Here is a 17,827-nt window from a genome sequence, read left to right on the forward strand (position 1 = left end):
TGCGCAGTGTTGACGCCTGTGGACCTTTCCCATTTCTGCACAATGCACGAAAGAGCCCCCTACATCCCACCCTCTGACAGCCAGATCTAGATATAGGACCCACCCCGACATCAGTTAATCATCGGCTGGTATGGATTAAAGCCGCTCCTAATGTATCATCCCCTGGCTTATTCCCTCCAAGGACAGATGATATCATCCGCTTTCTGGAATCATATTAGAAACTGTCAGGCGGCGGGTAGTAAAAGTGGGTGATATGTTGTAGAGAGGATCAAGAGGTCGATCAAAAAGAGATATTGCTAACAAGTCAATTAAAATGTTCGCGCTGACATTTTACAAATGTGGTGTGAGCTCTTGCGACAATTTCCTAGCTGTTGAAGCCCAAGCAACAGAATAAAAGGATCCTCTTTGGCCTGCCCCAGTCAGTGAAAGGAGTGGATTACTAAACAAACTAATTATTTCAGATTCTTTGGAGCAGCTAATGACAACACATTTCAGGTCCTAGCGCCTTGACGTTAATAGTATGGTTATGCAAAGCAACCTTTTAAAGCAGATGGGGCAGTGTTTAATTTCTCCCATTGATTGGAGGTGATGAACTTCTGCACTTATTTTTGGGGCTCACAACTTACGTTTTATCATCAGACTTTGATCCAAAGCAAGTGTTATGTTATATTATGTTATCTGTATTTTTATAGCATTTGAATCACGCATGACAGTATCTAAGTGCTTGTGGTAGGTTTGTGAGCCCACCCTAGAGGTATTACTTGACGAACCAGGTCTTTAGCTTTTTTTCAGACTTTAAGAAGGGAGGATGAGGCTCTGATGTGCCGAGGGAGGTCGTTCCAGGCTTTAGGAGCCAGGTATGGCAAGGCGCAAGCCCTGATCTGCTTTTTCGTATGCATGGGGTGTGCTTGTCTAGTGGATTGGCGTTATCTGCCAGACTGTTGGAAATGTGCTGGATGGTCAGGTAGGCATGGCCTGTGTTGTGCAGTGCTTTGTAGGTGTGGGTGAGGAGGTTGAAGAGTGCACGTTTCTGTAGTGGGGCCAGTGGAATTCCTCAAGGTGAGATGTGATGTGGGCTCGGTGTGGGACGTTGAGGATAAGTCTGGCTGCTGCTGCATTCTGGATGGTCTTTAAGTCTTCTTGTGAACTGGTTAGTTATTCCTGGTTTTGGGTGATGACTTGGGTGACTGTTTTCCTGTTGCTGTCTGGTATCCACTTGAAAACCTTCTTCCAGATAGTCAGCATGATAAAGCCGAATGAGCACACTGTGTTTAAAAAGGCGACCATGTTAAGTATGATTACGAAGTTTCTTCCTTGTGAGCAGGGCGTGGGGGTGAGACCAAGGTCTATAGGCCACCAGGTGGAGTCCCATGGCAAGACTTCTTTCCTGAGTACCACCACTTCGACCTTGTCTGTTTTCAGTTTGAGGCAGTTGGACTTCACCCATGTGGCCACTTCCATCATGCATATGGGGAACTTGTTCTGGGTGTTGGGTGTTTTGTCCAAGAAATGTTGAAGAGTGTGGGGTTGAGCAAGGAGCCCTACTGGACTCTGCAAATGGGTTCCTGTGTTTAAGAGGAGTAGGGTGGCATGTTGCCTGTTTGGATTCTTTCAGTGAGGAAGGTGCATATCCACTTGAGGGTTTGTCCCTGAATGCTTTCCTTACGGAGTCTCCTGATCACAATCGGGTGGAAGACGGCGTTAGTGGCTGCTGATTGCTCCAAGAAAACGAGTGCATTGACGGCTGCATGTTTCCACGGTTCCGGAAAGGTGGCTGTGCTGATGGATATGTTGAGGATAGGGGTGAGGGCCTCGCTGATTGGGGGCGCTCCGTTGATGAAGGCGTGATGGGGCGAGGGTCCGGCAGGGCCCCGGAGTGTAAGGTCTTCATGATTGCTGTAGTTTCCTCTGCAATGATGGTTTCCCATGTGGTTATTGTGTTTACTTCTCATGTCACCAGAAAACGTATGGTGAGATTCAAGAGCTATGGTTGTGGGGTGAAGTTGCAGTATATGGTTGGGATCTTGCTGCTTAAGAAGTTTTATGTCATTGCACCGTTCTTGAGTTAGGCTGATGTAGCTTGCAGCTGCTGCGGGTGTAGTTGATATTTTTGATGATTGTGAAGATTTATTAGCTGCTGCTGGAGCTAGTGTATATGGTTGGGATCTTGCCGCAAAAGAAGTTTTATGTCATTGCACCGTTCTTGAGTTAGGCTGATGTAGCTTGCAGCTGCTGTGGGTGTAGTTGACATTTTTGATGATTATAAAGATGTATTAGCTGCTGCTGGAGCTAGTGTCAGGTGGAAAAAAGAGACATGAGGTGGAATTAAGACTGTGCAGCTCTAGTAATAGCAACCGCATTCATTATTCTGCCGCACAAGCAGCGGGCCATATATGGGGGTTTATAACCTTTGGCAACCAAGCATTGAGTTAGGCTGAAATTAAGCATTGTTGGATTGATTGGTTTGTGTATTTCCAGAGGATCAGGGCACAGGCTATCTTATGAGTGTTTTTCTCAAGGGAAGAGTAAAACTCATTAGGAATCGCAAAACGGCTCAGAGAACATTGTTCCATCTATGAGTCTTGGGCAGTCTTAGGGTCAGGTTTGAATGGAACTGCTGCTTGAAGAAGGTGGGACAATGTTCAGGGCATAATTTCTGTCTTTTCACACATTCCTGGATCTCAGTAGAGTGGATGTGTTTGATAGAGCTTGTGTTTCTACATTTTGACTTTTCTCTTGACTGCTTGCTATCGACTGTTCAGTGGTCAATGGAAGACCGCAATATCTAAATCTCCAATACTTGAATTGGCTATCTGGTTAATCATGTAAAGGGTGAGTGCCGGACAAGAGAAAAGCCAAACTACTTGAATAAACAGGAATTATATCAATAGTTGTATTGAACAGAGTGACTTGGTGCAGCCACAGCAAATGTGTCACATCCTCAAAAGGCCCTTCATTGATGTGAACTGGTATCCAGTCTGCTTTTGATACTAATATATATAGGCCCGCCAAATATATTCATTTAGGTCCTTTAATCATTTGCACGTGAAAATTGCTGGCACAAAGCTACACATGTGCCATAAGGCAATATGGTGGATAATAAGGTTGACATCTTACACAAATGGATGTACTTCTCTATGTGATTCTGACAGAGGTATGTAGGACGTCTCATCTTCATGAGTACATTCATCCAAAATGTACTGAGTCGGTTTTCTAAAGCAATGCAATACCTTGTCCATCGGTAAATAAAAAGCATTTCTTTGGTCTCTGTGTTACCATTTGTATCTTTATGTGCACCTAGTTCAACACCGATTAAGTTACTGATTAATTTTCCTGGATGGAAAAATGCTAATAGCTGAATATGACGCCCTCAGAAAAAGTTAAGTACCTTTTTGAACCACCTATTATTTTGGAACAGTCAAGAAGTTCATAACCAAGTGGGTATAGGAATACAGGGTGCCTTTAAAGTACAGTCGTACAGTCGTGATGAGTAAGTTGGGCGACCATTAGAGTCAGTTTATTCAGAGAACGTGGTACAGGATCCTGAGAACTTGACAGTCATAGAAGTAACAACACTTTGTAGGCTGCTAAAGTGTTGATCAACTACTCCACCGCCTGAAAAATAAACTTTTAATGTAATACTTTTCTGAAACAAACTTAAGGCTGCATTTAATACAGATTACTGAATGCACTAAAGCACACCACGTGTAATTTGAGTCCATTCATCTGTGCACCAAAAAAAAAAGTATTTTCAAACTTGTGGAAGAGTGCTCCATATTCAAGATTTTTTTTTCATGACGTTGCTCTCTAGGTCCGATGAGGAATGGTCCTCATCACTCAAACCTTTTACCCAGCGGCCCAGACCAGCCCTCCCCTACTTCAAAGATTGTTGGCCAATGAAAAGGGCCAGACTTGACTCTCCGCCCCAGCCAAGCTCAGTTCTGTTGGAGAGCTTCACTGTGAAATTTCTCTATTAATTTTTGGGTTGTGCTTGTTCAAACCAATACCTCTTAATGAGTGATTTATCAAGTTCCTTTAATTCAGTCAAGGGTCACCAAGTGAAACACCAAAGCTCTGTTTATGACTGCACTGGGGGATCTGTTGCGCCAATTAATTGGGAGGCCAGAATTATCGATTACACAGAGATCGGTGATTGAAGAATGTAAAATTGTTCCAGTATTAAAAGTTTCCCCTAGCTGAGTGGGGAACTGCTGGGATAATTGGCAATATCACTCCAGTTTCAGGAGGTAATGTCTAAATTGCAGGCCATTTTCCAGTGACATGATTCTTCAGGTTATACCTGGTGAGTATGCCCTTGGAAGATCCTGAGGTAGTAATGTGTGCTGTGATACCACTTAACCTGCAAGCCTGGTTGAGCTGGTAAATCGTTTTGCTGGCTGAGTTAAGCTTTCCCCTCAATTTATAATGATGTTCAAGTCTCTAATGTAGAGACCCTTTGACCACGCCGCCTTACCCTTCCCTACAGGACCGGATTTGCCATTGAGCAAGTAGAAACCTACTGGTAGTGGGACATGGGAGGTATTTCAAGTACTTGAGGTGAGGAGTACTATATTTATTGATCCAGGAGTGGTTTCATGAAAGTATAATGATAGGGAGCCTGCTTGTGAGCTCTTTTCAAGTTATTGGCCTGGTTTTTATAACACCCCAAAGTCCTTCACAGCTCTTGGGGTGGCAGCCTAAAGGTACTCTACCATTTTCTCAAAACTACCCTCCTCCTTCTTCAGTTAGCCCATTCATTCCTTCACCTCTTACCCCCTTACTCCACCACACTTCCTCTTTACATTTTAGAGCCTCCACTAGAAATGTGTGTCCTCACGTTTCCACAGCAGGGTGTGCACACACGTCTCCCTTTTGAGAGGGTTAGCGGTTTATATGGCTAGGACACTTGTGATCCAACATTTCACCATGCAGCTTGAACTTTTCTGGTATACTACAATTTGAGTATAATTAATATGAGTCTGGTGACGTGGATTGACGTGAATTGGCATTAGGATTCCCTTTCTGTTTGACGTGATGCAAAAAGTACCGTATAGATTATTAACAAATAAAGTTTAAAGCTCAAACTCAGGGGAATAATATTGACCAGACTTATTGTAATGAATATTACAATTTTAAGTACTAACAGAGTCATTTAGTGAAGATGAGATGTCAAACTAGGACGACCAGACACACAAACAATGATGGAGGAATGCTTGCTATAAATCTAAGCACTGGTAATCACTCAGGTTTGCATTCCAACCCATCGTTCTTTTGCCCACCATGCCACCTCAATTGGACACAGTTATATGCAAATCAGTTGTGACCCTGCTCCAGTAGGAACAGTTCCGCCCAACCTTCTGGCCAGGTCTTCCCTGAACCGAACAAAATCAACCCAAGACCAGTTTTGCCATGATTGGGGCTTGTCAGTCAGGTTTAGCTTGTTTTCTGTGATTCAGTGAGCACGGGACACACGCCTGGGCATACCTTGGCCTCTTAGGGCGGTACCTCAAAACACAAAAAGGTTCTGGGAAGAAAGCTTGCAATAAGTCTAACCACTGACAGTCACCCTGGGTAGCACTCCAGTCCATCATTCTTTTGCCTCCATGCCACCTCTGTTTCACACCCAGCTGCTACTATACACTTTGGCAGCAGGTCAGAGAGGGGTCCTTAAACTTCCTATGGGCTCCTATCCGCCCTAACACCTCTGCTGACCCCTTTGAGCCCTCTGATGAAGTTGACGCAGGCTGCAGGTGTACCGGAAGTGATGGCACTGCCCAGTCTCACCACAAATACAGCCTGACTGTACAGGTAAGGGCATGGAGTTTATTAGCCAGGGAAGGGAGGAGCATTCCGCCCACCCTTGCCTCCCATTCGGAGGAGAGGAACACTGCATTAGAGGTATGTAGGCCCATTTCACCCGTAACTACAATAAACACACTTTTTCTCCTATCAGCAAAGTGAGCGATTGCTCTGCTGTACCTCATCCACATGCTGCCTCGCCTGGTTTTGAAAGTCAGGGCACAGTGAAGCTCTGAAATGCTTGCGGCGCATCACCTGTGTCTATAGCCGGGAAACATCCTTTACAACGCAACTTTTACCACGCAGTGCCTTTACGACGCAACTATTACAACGAAAACCATTACAACGCATTGCGCTGAGGGGCGCTCTAGGATAGGGAATAGATTTAATTTACTATGCAACACCTTCCCTACTATCCACGGGGACTGGAGTTGGGATAGTAAATTAAACTATTCACTATCCAGCACCCCTCAACACTATGCGTTGTAATGGTTTGCGTTGTAAAAGTTGCGTCGTAAAGGCATGCGTGGTAAAAGCATGCGTTGTAACGACGTACATCCCCATAGCCTGGCCGAAACACCTGCCGACAATATGGGCTCGAAACAGTACACCAACCCCACTGCAGTGATTATTATCAACCACCAATGAAAGCTGAAGGCATTTTCATCTCCGTTGAAGAAAAGGTGAAAAAGATATTACTCTTGCCGATTCAGCCACCTGTAAAGCGCGCTGTCATCTTTTAGGTTCGGTTCGCACTGTATAAAAGGTGTTAAAAGTCAAACAAAGAGGTAGGGAGCAGCTGCAGGAAACTGACATTAGTTTCCGGTGTCCCAGGCTCAGCCCAACAAAAAGGCATAAAGACAGGGACCTGAAATTAATCTGTTGCAATTATTGGTCATTATGAGCTGTGCACCACGTGCAATAAGGAATTTAAATTTCAAAATGAACTGAGCTGACGACCATGCGATGCAAAGAGTAAAAGCTGAGCATTATAAATGGATGCAAAGTGGTGCTTGTTTTTATCACAGTTTTTTTCACCACTGTAACATGAATGGTTTGTCTCCACTTCACTTTCTTGGCAGGCAGGAAGAGAAATCAATCAAAGCTTGTGTCACTCAAGTTTTTTTTCCACAGTGTGAGTGACAGGTCTAGCAAGTCTTCGCTCTGCAAGTACAGCAGTTAACAAGCATTTGCAATGCAATAGGTCTTGCATTTTTTAGAGTTAGAGCCATTGGCGTTCCAATGTAAATGTTTTTAACTTAAGACTTTCACAGAGTACTGAAAACTTCAAATATGCAAAACAAAATCCTTCCTTTAGGAGGGTGGATTCTTTTTGGTCCTGTGAAGTTTTTCCAATGATGTCATGGTTTTGGCACAGGGTGTAGGGAGGTTCTGATCCGCACCCTCAGCCTGCAGAAGAAATACTGCAAGCAATGAGAGGGTGGGCAGGTGGGATGGACTGCGCTATCCCCTCATATGTCTTCTGCAAACATGAAGGGGCTAGAACTGTGATCTGGCCCTGAGATTTTTAAAAGAATCACTCCTGAGACTGAAAGCATGAGGGAGACATGCCCACCGCTGACACTGCGGCAGTGATGTATATGTATTGACCCAGAGACGGACGGGGAGGCGACAAGAAGTCCGTGGTGCATGGAGCATGTGGCTGCAGCTGGGTAAGCACTGATCCCACTCTCTGGAGTGCTCGCAGTTGCGAGACTACAGGCGGTGAGTGGGCGGAACTGGAGTAAGGTTCGGACACTCACATTGCTTGCGGCAAAAGACGCTAATTGGGACGCAGTGGGCGGACAGGAAGAAGTTCTCGAACCTCCCTTGCTTGAGAAGGTGGAACTATAGGAGTGCCATGGAGCAATGAGTGAATGGGACTCGAAGATACCCTACATTGTCTTGCGGCAGAAAGGGACACGCAAGGCAGCGTAAGGCATTGACGCCGCCCCTGCATTATAAAAATATTATACATATCAACATTTCAATTAAGTAAAAATGAGAGAAATTAGAACATTCAATTTTTGACTATTGACAGAGGATAAGTCCCATGCATTTGACACCAATGGTATCCCAGTTTTCTCTCATTTCTCTCATTTTTCCTTAATTGGAATGTTGTTAATCTAAAGACGCCAAAACAGTGGTGAAGGGAGTGGGCGGGGCCTGAGGTGACATGTGTGCAAACATGCTCCGTGGCGCGTTTGAAGTTGGGGGATTAAGTCCCCTTCAATCCTGATGGTCCCTGGGGTCCAACTGGCCCATCAGGTACCTCCAGTAAGCGCCACAGAGCTGCGTTGTAGAGAGGTGTAAAAAGGAGCGTGGCCTCTGAACACCTCTCTGCAACGCAACTCCCTGGCGCATACTGGAGGCCCCCAGGGACCCTTAGTATTCAAGGGGAATTCATTCCCCAACTTTAAACGCCCCATGGGCCCGTTTGCTGAGTGTTGCAGGGAGGGGGAGGGGGCAGGGCCTAGCAGTGATACCGGCTTTTAAAAAATAAAAATTTTAAGAAGGGGGGCTGTGTGCCCCGGGGGTGGGCACCCTGGGACACTGCAGGAGTCGGCCCTGGGGAGAGTGGGGATGGAGGGGGGGGGTTTTGGTCGTCGTCCGCAGGGCCATCACTGGCTCCAGGAAGGGGCCGCGCGACCCCTCTCGTCCCCGGGTTTTGGAGGTCCCTAACGGACCCCCAAATTTGAATATTAGTGCCCCAAGGAGGTCGCGGTTCCCGGGCAACTCAATCATCTTTCCCCAGTGTGGGGGGATTGGGGCCCCCTCCTACTTTTTTCACTGCCAACCCACAGAGGTGTCTTTTTTTTTTTAATCCCAGGGGTGGCGGCCCCCAGGGCAGCAGAGGGGGCCATGTGCCCCCGCAAAATAATTAATGAAGCCCCGGGGTGGCAGTCCCTGGGGCTGCGGGGGGCTGCGTGCCGCCCGCAACTCAATAATCTTGCCCCAGTGTGGGGGGTATTGGGGCCCCCACACTTTTTTCACTGCCCCCGGGACCTGGCCCACCAGAGGGTTCAATACAGCGAAGGCCGGAGCCTGCGCTTCATTTTTTTTGTTTTGTTTTCGGTCAGTTTCGCACACCCAGCGCGAATTTGGCTGATTTGTTTTTTAAAAAAAATGCTTTTTTTGGCCCTGAGCAGGCCTAGGGCGTCAGGGTGTTTCTACCCTGCCCCCTTTTGTTATTTTTCACCTTTTGTTTTTCTCTTTTCTTGTGCCTCGGTTACCGAGGCACAAGATGGTTGCCAGCACTTCCTGGTTGGGAGTGTTGGCAGCCAATTGGAATAAAGCTTGTGATCAGGAGGGTGCGCGTATCCTCCGTACTTCTAAATATCGAAACTTTTATTTTTGATTTTCTCAGCAACTACTGAATGGATTTACACCATTTAAACAAAAGGATGCTTTTTGAAGCAAGGACTACCTTTTTGCCAAATTTGGTGTAATTCCGTTCAGCAGTTCCAGCTGTAGCCGTGTCTAACGTTTCTTAAGGGAAATTTAGTTATCTACCTCTTTTTTTTTCATTTCTCAGGAACTACTGAACAGATTTACACCATGTAACAAAAAGAGTTCTTTCTGAAACAAGGGCTGCCTTTTTTCTCAGCCCCTGCTTGCCGAATCACCCCGAAACTTTCTGGATAGGAGCTGATTGGGGCGCCCCACAAGTTCTGAAAATTTCGCAAAGATTCGTCAACCGGTGCCAAAGTTATTGGGAAAAGAAAAAACACTTTTTGAATAGAAACAAGGTCCTAACTATAATTACCAACTGGCGAGAGCTAGTAGGTTTTTTATATATATACAGTGGTCTTCACAAGTGTATAGTTACAGTAAGGTCGGATAGTAGGGTACGCTAATAACTTTGCTTCTGTTTGATAAAAGTTTCCAAAATAAAACTACCCCAATTTGGCAGAAAGCTAGATTTTTACTCATGTTTTTTGTGATTTGGTGTAAATCCGTTCAGTCGTTTTTGAAAAATGAAAGTTCAAATTGTAGTTATTTATTGACAGTTGGTCCCACGGTTCAAATGTTAGTGATTTATTGACCGTTGGTCCAGCAGTACTCCTGTGGTGCCATATATAAAATCATCAGCAGCCTTGGTTCAATGGGACCAAGTGATCTGATTGGTTGGCCAGAACATCAATAGAGATGTTGCAGTGCTGCCTATACAGGACACAGAGACTCTATTATTGGGGTGGGGAGGAGGTCCTAGAAAGATGCAAACAGGCCAAAAATGTTTTTGTTTTACAAATAAGTTTTGACCCCCACGTACTTTCATGTGAGCCAGCATGGACCCCTGCGTGCTTCTGTGGGTGTTCCTCAAGAGTCCAGCAAGATCACGCAACTTCCCCGCTGGACCATGAAAAATAAATGTGTGGGCACATGGGATAGAGAAACTACTTCCTCCAGATACTACCACAACCTTTGCCATGTGCAGAACTCTTCATGGAGTGCCCACTCCCATAAGACCCTCAAATCCCCTTAGATGGCCAAATTCCTAGTAGGCACAGGTTTCACCATGTGACGAACATTTCATAAAGAGGCAGCTCCCTCCAGACAATTAAGCCGCATTACGTGGAAAATATAATATCATGTGATAAGTAAAAGTAGCTAGCTGAGTCGCAATATGCCCTAAAGACATAGAGGGGAATGAGATAGAGCTCAGGATACCCCAGTAGTACTGGGTAGCAACAAATTGATTGTAGATTTGAGAAATGTCCAATCATTAGGGCATACGGTGAAGGTAAATTACTGCAGGCCAAAGGTATGGTAATCTGTAAGGAAATTAGAATATAGGGATAAAATAAGAACTGTCAAGGTAAAGAGAGTACGGTGAGCTCATATTGCTCAGTCATGCATAGTACAAGACCCTGCGCAATGCGGTAAGTGAGATGGGTTATAATACATTATTGAAGACCACTGTTCATGAACGTAAGTGGGAATGGGGTAGCCCACCTGCAGTATATGGGGTAGAAAGATTAAATCAAATGTGTGACATATCTGCTCCAGTTATAAGTAATTGGTAAATGCAGCAAGTATAACCACTGTAGCAACGACTAGCAGGTAGTAGGAACCATCATATCTGTGAGGTTAACACTGGACAAAAAGATGGTTGCTAAATTGAGTCTGGGAGTGCATTACGTTGCATGCACCAAATTGTACAATGGCTAAAAACACCCTGTCAGAAAGCAGTTGACACTATTCGTTAAAATTAATACGGATTACGTGTAAGACACACATTTAAAATGAGATGTAGCTGGTATTAGGAAGAAGAAACAGAAGTGTAAGATGTTGTTGATCTCAGTGAATCCCTCATTTTACAGGGGTTGCAAAGTTTGGTCTTTGGTGTGACCGAGGGCCACACTGATGCCAGCGGGGGAGAGGGGTTTAAAGTGGGTGTAGGGGGGAGTGAAGCATGTATATCTATTGGCTGAACTCAATTTCCCAATGTAAAACCAGAAAACCAGGGATGAATCCTGGCTTCTCCATTTGACCAAATTGTGGGACCCTGGGCAATTGTTTTTTTTTCTATTGCCCTCCATTTACTTCATTATCCCATATAAAGGACCTCAAAATACATGACTTCAGGATAGTGTTGTGCAAAACCATCTCCTGTGCTTGGATGTAATCACTAATGGCATTGTTGTCAGGGTAGGGGTGGGGGAGGAGCATGAACATTTCTAAATTCATGTTTGAAAACCATCACTTAAATACTTCTGAGTGCACTGGTATATTTTTATTTACAATTTGATTTACTGAAGTGAAAGGATTCTACAGGTCAATGAAATAAACTTTTTGAAGTTTTAAAAGACTATCCTATTTTTACATGCTTGCTGTATATAAAAATGAAGGTGTTCCTAAAGCTAAGAGCCTAGTTACTTCCTTTTGTTTAACTGCAATTGACCTTTAAATAAGTGTTTGCTGTATGTTTAATTTTTTTAAATGTTAGTGCTGATTCAAGTAAACAGCAGCCTCATGCTGCTGCTGCTAATAGGGCCGCATGTAAAGGTGAGGAGGCCGCATGTGGCCCCAGGGCCGTACTTTGAGTATTACTGGTCTAAACCAATGGCAATCGCTTTGGGTAGCATTCCAATTAATCTTTTTTCATCCTAATATGAAGCATCATGCCATAATAAAGTGACCAACAGCCCTACATGGACCTTAGTTTCTGAGACCCGGTGTCGGTGGGTGATGGTGGTGCACATTACCAATGGGGTGGGTCTACTACCCAGGCAGGCTGAATGTTTGCGATAAGTGGTGGCAGTGGCTATGGGCAGCACATATTTTGGTTTCTGGCTGGTATGTTATAAGACATTGGTGGTGTCTTTTTCCTGTGTTGTCCTGCTGGAGACAGTTCTGTTAAAGCTGATTTTCGTAAGGCAGCTCGTACTCTTGGAGGCCTTTAGGAACGTATACCAGGCGCGCAATGCCCATAGGGCTCAAAGGGCTTCAGGCACACCGTCGTCAGCCCGGGCTGAGACAGCTTCCCGGGCACACACACAGACAGTTTTTGAGCTGCTGTAGGCTGGCTGGTCTGGTGTCCGTCTTAATGCAGCCGCACCCGAGTACTTCACAGGTCTTTAAAAGACCATTTACTTGTTAAAGAGGCTTTGTTGTTTTTTCACTCCTTCATCTCCACTCTGCCTATTGCTGGAAGAATTAGCCCCCCCCCCCCGAATTTTTTATTAGCTCCCACCCCCTAAAATTCCGCTCTAGTTGCACCTCTGCTGTGTACACTCCTCCGTGCAAACAAGATGTGATAGGCCAACACTGACCATATTTGAATGCACCTCTTAGACTCCGGTGCAACAAATTAAAAGCCCATCAATTACACTGGGGGGAGAGAGAGCACGGCTCTTGTTTCCCCCAGTGATCTGTCAGCAGTGCTCGGCATGCAGCCGTAGCACATTCATTTAAGGAGTCGTGTAGCCAAAACACAGTCAAGTGTGTTTGTCACCTTCAGCATGGCGCGGGGTGCTGGCCCTCCGAGAACCCTGTGGCATTCCACAGCTAAACAGGATAGATTGGCTTTTCAAACTCATTTACCTCAGCTGCGCTTTCCAGAAATGTCCAGGGAGTTTTTGTCGCCGTTTAACTTTACATGTGAGCAGAATAAATTCCTCCTGCAGAAAGGGACTTACTTATCTTCTGTAGATATCCCTTCTGCCAAACCTGAACTGGGAACAGCTTTTTCGTTCTCCCTCCCTTTGTTTGCATTCCAAATTAAAGGAACATCCTGGAACTTATCAGAGGATTCTTTGTCAAAGACAAGGATTGTGAAAAAAAAATTGGGAAAAGAAGGCTATGGGATTGTCCCATTAATATATATATATATATATATATATATATATATATATATATATATATATATATATATATATATATATATATATATATATATATATATATATTTTGCGCTCAAAATTCCCTTCCAAAGGCAAAGGATTGACGGCACTCCACAACTCAACAACTCAGTTATCAAAGTTCAGTGTTTTATTAAACAATTCAACAGAACGCGTTTCGGCATCGCTCCTTCGTCTGCTGTCACTCGCATCAGTTACATGTGCATTTAAATAAAGGTAGAAATTGACGTCAATCTAATGTTCAATCAACACAAAAGAGAGACCAAATTCATAATAAACACGGCAGCCATCTTATAGTGGTTGCCATAATGCAGCAATTATATAGCATTTTTGCAGCAAACGTAAGTTATTAAGCCCTGGATGGGCATAAAAGAAATTCATAGATGTATCATTCATATACTTCAATAAACATTCATCCACAGAAACAGCAAAAAAACAAGATATACAGTGTAACATTTCTAATTTTTTCTTGCAACCTGTAAACAGTTATATATATTAAGAGTCACATCTTAATTAGCCTAAATGACTGGCTAACTCTTCCCCTGTATTTAATCCTAGCGGAAATTTCGTCCGAAGGTCTATAATGAACCTTGACTCAAGTTTTCTCATTTGTGACTCTCTGTTCCCTCCACGATCTTTCGGAGGTATTTGATCAAGACAATGGAATTTGAGGAGATTGCGGTCACTGTTGTGTTCAAGTGCAAAGTGTCTTGCTACAGGGTAATTTGGGTCAGTATTCTCGATTGCTCTGGCATGTTCCAAGATTCGCTTTTTAACAGGATGAATTGAACTCCCGACATATTAAAGTTTGCAAGGACATTCGAGACGATATATACAAAATGAACTTGTGCACGTGAGAAATTTGTTAATTTTTCTCACTTTACCAGTACCAGGAATTTCACAATTGGTAACTTTGTGACTCGAGTGGCAAGCCTTGCAATTTTGACAGGGGAAAAACCCAGTAAGGTTTCCAAGTCGGGGGGATCTTGGGATGGTGTCAAAGTGGCTGTGTATCAGGGTATCTTTTAGGGATCTGTTCCTTCTGTAGGGGATTTTAGGATGGGGTGAAAGTTGCTTACCTATGACCCCATCTGTTTTCAGAATTTTCCAATGTCGACTCATGATGTTATGAATCATTGAGGAGTCATTGGAGAAAGTCGTGATGAAGCGAGGAGTTTTATTTTCACTTGCTACTTTCTCACTTGGGTGTTTAAATAGACTTGCTCTGGAAATTGAACACACTTTATCATAGGCTTTTCTGAGTGTGATATCCGGATAACCTCTCAATTTGAACCTTGCCATGGAATCTTGTGCAGCTCGCTCAAAATCCTCTGTGAGAGTACAGTTTCTTTTGAGACGTAATAGGTCACCAAAAGGTATACTATTTTTTAAAGGTTTGGGATGACAGCTGCTGGCTTCTAGGGTAAAGTTTCCGGCTGTTACCTTCTGAAAAAGAGAGGTGCAGATTTTTCCATCCCTGATAAAGACTTTAAGATCAAGAAAGTCTACCTCGACACTGCTTATGGTGCCACTAAGGTGCAAATTAAGATCATTGTGACTTAAGGATTGAATAAATAGTTCAGCCTCTGTCTTGGAACCTTTCCAGAAGATAAACAGATTGTCAATATATCGGTGCCACCCGATAATTGACGTGACCCATCTCTGATTGTCATCGGACCAGGCCACCTGCTTCTCCCACCAGCCTACGATATATATATATATATATGGATATTTTTCCAAATAGATTGCTGCCAATATCTTAGCCTTGTGTGGAAATGCTCAATCAACTTGTCTTAAAAGATACGCATACATAATGGAATAGTAACTTGTTGCTACATTTGTTTTTAATTTGCACTAAAGCACTTTATTGTACATAGCGCCGTTTGGGAAACATGAATCTATTTGCTTATTTGCACACTAAAAGATGGCCGCTATATTTGTTTTCCAATCACAAACTAACCGTCATCTATGTTGTTGATGGGAATGTGGAAAGTGGCTTTAAATGGCGCCGTGTATTACTGCACAGGTTGACACTGACGAAGCCTTTTGGCGAAACGCGTCTGTTGTGGGGGTTAGGGGCTTGAATTAAAAAGCATAATTTACGATATCGGTGTGCTGGTCATTCTTCTAGCCTGATTGGAGTGGACTGTGCGGAAATATATATATATATATATATATATATATATATATATATATATATATATATATATATATATATATATAGAGAGAGAGAGAGAGAGAGAGAGAGAGAGAGATGGACGTTTGCATCGGAATTGTGTTTTTTGCATAGGACAGGTCTTGAATTCCTGCCTTCTGTCGATAAAATGATTTATCAGTATTACACTCTTATTCAGGATTTTCAGGTTTTGATGCACAAGGTAAGCAGAATATATATCTTGTGTCAGATACTAGTGTCTTCCAAGGTAGATTTCACCGTTTGTGGTGCATATTCTAAAGGAAACATGTTTTTGATGTGTATTCTAAAAGGAGAAGTTGCACGTTACCGGGTGGTGAAAGCTAAGAAAGAAAGCCCTCCCTAAATGCATGTCCTGACAGGGGTTGGCTCAGAGTTTCTAGAGCATCTTCTAGAGGATCTGCAGCCGCCAGACAGCTCCAGTTTTTCAGCTAGGTACTTTAGTGTATTTAAGTGTAGGGCTTTATTGGCTTTATTGGTCATGCAGGTGATTATCAGCTGTAGCCTTGCCTCATATAGGAGCCAGTTTAGCGACTTCAGATCCGGAGTAATGTGGTTGTTTCTTTTGGATCCCGTGATGAGCCTTGCAGCAGAGTTAAGCGATGCCTTTAGAGGAGCCAACTTTGATCTAGGCAGACCGCAGAGGGTTGTACCACCATAGTCCAACCTGGAATCACTAGAACTTGTACCGCTGTCTTGAAGTCGTTCATCGGAGGAAGGGCTTTATTTTTCTTAGCCCGTTAATTTGAAAGTTTGCTCCTTTGGTGGCTAACCTGATATGATCCTGCATGTTAACCGCTTCAGCGCGGCGCAGATTCCTGCGCTGTGCTGAACGTTCTATTGAGCCTATGGGCTCATGACGGAACGGTTCCGTCATGAGCACAGCTCAACCGACGCTCATGACGGAACCGTTCCGTCATGAACATCGAAGGGGTTAAGATTCTTGTCAAGGGTAATTCCCAGTGATCTTGTGGAATCTATAAGATGTGGAAGGCAGTTGAGGACTGTTAGATGCTTCATCCATTCTTCAATATTGAGGGATTGTTTGGGGGGGGGGTTATGAGGAATTCGGCTTGGAGCGCATTTAGCTTGAGGTGTTTTCTGGTCAGCCAGTTCTGTGTTTTTTGCACAGTTATGTTGAGGGATCAGATATCTTCAGTGGAAGCAATTTTAAGGTATAGTTGGGTGTCATCTGCGTAAATGTGGTATTGGATGTTTGATCATTTCAGAATTTCGGTTTAAGGCTCCATGAACAAGTTAAAGAGAGTAGGAGACAGTGTGCACCCCTGTGGGACCCCTAATGTCAATGGAGCGGTATTGGACATAAATTGGTTAATCTTGCTTCACGCAGAGGAATCCTGTATGCATGGTGGTACTTCTTAAGGGCTGCAATTTACAGCGTAGGAAACAGATCAAAGTGGCAACTGAAAAAACGGGTGCCCCGAAGTGCATTTTGGTAGTTTGGAATGTAGAAGCTGTGCAACGATGAACATCAAGGGAAAACTGCGTTGACTGCCATTGGCAACTTCGTTAGTTTCTGACGCTTCCCCAGCCCACCTCTAAACTGACCCATTTCCCTGCAGGGCAGCAGTCTGCGCAATCTGTGCCAGTATGAAAATGCAGTGCTGCTATCTTCCTGAGTAATACATGCTGGGAATTATGGTTTATTGAATGAAATGAAGAGAACAAAAGAAGTCCCTACTGTGGGCCATTGCAGCAGAGTGAATCATTGTAAGGCCTATCTTTAGCTCTTCGAACATCTGTTTACTTGCGTTGTGTAATTAGACAAAGGGAATTCACTTTTGAAGTTGTGTGGTTGAGTGTGTTATGATATGCCCTCACATTCATGTATTCCATCTTTCTTTGTGTGTGTGACTATGATTATGCAAATCAGTGTTTGTTTGTTTGTGAGACACATGGCTGTATGTAGAAATTATATGTGAGGGCACTGTATGCCTTTAAATCAGTGTGCACCACCAGTTCATTTGTTCAGAGGCTTACAAACCTCATCCTGAGTTTATGGTGTTTATGAAAACATTGAAAATGTCACTCTCCTTATTGGATTTGACAGGACACTTTAGTCTATGGTGCTTGAATGCTTATTTGGAGGCTTCTGTGCTGTTCATGCTTACAGTTACGGCTGATGGTGAAATATATACTAAATGTCTGAATGTGATAAAAACTGTCCCAGTGCATCAGAATAGGCCTCTGTGTATGAATGTACGCTTGTATGTGAGTATATGCCTCTTGGTGAGATTGCTGGTCTGAGTGCCTGCGTAGCTCATTGATTTTCATTGCAGTTAATGTGTGTACCTACATATTTATCCTGCATGGCCTGGCATCGCTAAGTACTTCCACTACCACCCTACAACCAGCCAGGTCCATCCCCCCCCCCCCTCCCGAAGACATAGTCTTTGCACAATTCTTTGGAGTAGGGGTCGTAAACCGCAGCCATATTTTATTACAAACA

Source organism: Lissotriton helveticus, chromosome 5_1, assembly GCF_964261635.1.
Source record: "Lissotriton helveticus chromosome 5_1, aLisHel1.1, whole genome shotgun sequence".
Classification (NCBI taxonomy): domain Eukaryota; kingdom Metazoa; phylum Chordata; class Amphibia; order Caudata; family Salamandridae; genus Lissotriton; species Lissotriton helveticus.